Below are 1,917 nucleotides of genomic sequence, written 5' to 3'. Positions count from 1 at the left end.
GGACCAGCAGTTAGCGTAATGGCTATGTCGCTGGACTCCCACGTAGTCGACCGCGGTTCCCGTCCCGGACCCGGTGGCTTAAAACTCACGCCAGGCGCGTGTGCGTGCGTGCCCAAGATCCCGAGAGGAGAATGGAGGAGAAGGGATTGCGGCATGGCCATCCCCCCTGGGGGGTGATTTCTCGCTTTCTGTCTCTCTGTCTCTCTCTGTCTGTCTGGCAAGCACACGCACCCTAAAGCAAAAACCTCTCCAAAAAAAGAAAAAAAAATGATGCCTTGTAGAATGGTGAATTTTTAATGCTTTCAAGGACAGGGAAAGCTGCTTAATATGGGGCCCGCAGACTGCCTGGCACTTGACATTCTCTTTCTAACATGCATGGACTGTTAATATTGTATGAAGTCATACAAGAACATGTGTGCCACTAGACACCTCTGTAAGTGAACTCAACGCACCACGAACTCTGCTCTTGACTCAGTGGTAACCTGAGGATTTTTAGGCAACATATTTAAATCTTCATTTCAAGAGGAAAGGACCAAAATATTAGCTGGGTTTTCATCAATTAATAGTTTACATAATCAGTTGGTTGCATTGTGAGTCTTAACTTTTTTCCTTGTTACATAATGAATTATTTTGAAATCAATCAAGGAAATATCTTTTTTTTTTCTCTCTTTAAAAACAAATTTTATTGCCAGAGGGCATGTGTGCTTGCCAGAGAGAAAGAAAGCACTTCCCAATTAGATATGGTCAAACCATAATTCTTTTTCTTCTCTTCTTCCATCCTGTCAGGATTTGGGACACACACACACATGCTCTGTGTATGTTTTTCAAGCCATTGGGACCAGGATTTGAAACATGGTTGACTGTGTGAGATATGGATCTTTTTTTTTTTTTAAGAGGTTTTTGCTTTAGTGTGCATGTTCTTACTGGAAAGAGAGAGAGAGACAGTGAAAGGGAAAGTGAGAAATCACCCCCTAATGGGGATGGCCATGCCACAATACCTTCTCCATTCTCTTTTCAGAACCTTGAGCACACTTGCACATGCACCTGGTGTGAGTTTTACAAGCCACCAGGTCTGGAACTTGAACCGTGGGTAGCCATGTGAGAGTTTGGCAACATAACCACTATGCTATCTGCTGGGCCTGAGATCTGGATATTTTAAACGCTGTGCTATAGGGCCAGCCCTGTCCTTTTAATGCTGTGCAAGTAGAAACAATGTCAGCTGGCAGTATTTGACTTTAAGAAGTCAATCACGGGAACCAGCAGTTAGTGTAATGGCTATGTCGCTGGACTCCCACGTAGCCGACCGCGGTTCGTGTCCTGGACCCGGTGGCTTAAAACTCACGCCGGGCGCGTGTGCGTGCGTGCCCAAGATCCCGAGAGGAGAATGGAGGAGAAGGGATTGCGGCATGGCCATCCCCCCTGGGGGGTGATTTCTCGCTTTCTGTCTCTATGTCTCTCTCTGTCTGTCTGGTGAGCGCACACGCCCGACAGTGAAAATCTCTCCCAAAAAAAAGAAGTCAATCACATGATTATATTTTAGAGAATTTGAACGTGGAAAAGCCAGACTGTACAGAAAGGAAGCCGGGACTGTAGACATGGTTGACGTGGCTTGCCAATGGCCCTCACTCACTGCACTCTGCCACATGCTCTCCGCAGGGAGTGCTGGCTCTGAGTTATCGTCACTCAGCAGCTAATCGGCTGGGAAACTCCAAGACATCCTACCCTCCCCAAACCTCAGTTTCCTCACCACGAAAATGAGGAGGCTGAGTGAGAGGACACCTATGACGCACCAATTTCCCAAAAAACTCCTCCCCTCCCTGTAACACTCAGCATTAAATATGCATTAGTCAGCGCACACAGATTTGCAACACCATCTGCAAAGCAGAAACCAGCCCCGCCCACCCAACACTGGCCTCA

Source organism: Tupaia chinensis, unplaced genomic scaffold (assembly GCF_000334495.1).
Source record: "Tupaia chinensis unplaced genomic scaffold, TupChi_1.0 Scaffold146625_1, whole genome shotgun sequence".
In the NCBI taxonomy this organism is placed as follows: Eukaryota; Metazoa; Chordata; class Mammalia; order Scandentia; family Tupaiidae; genus Tupaia; species Tupaia belangeri.
This window is presented reverse-complemented; position numbering follows the sequence as displayed.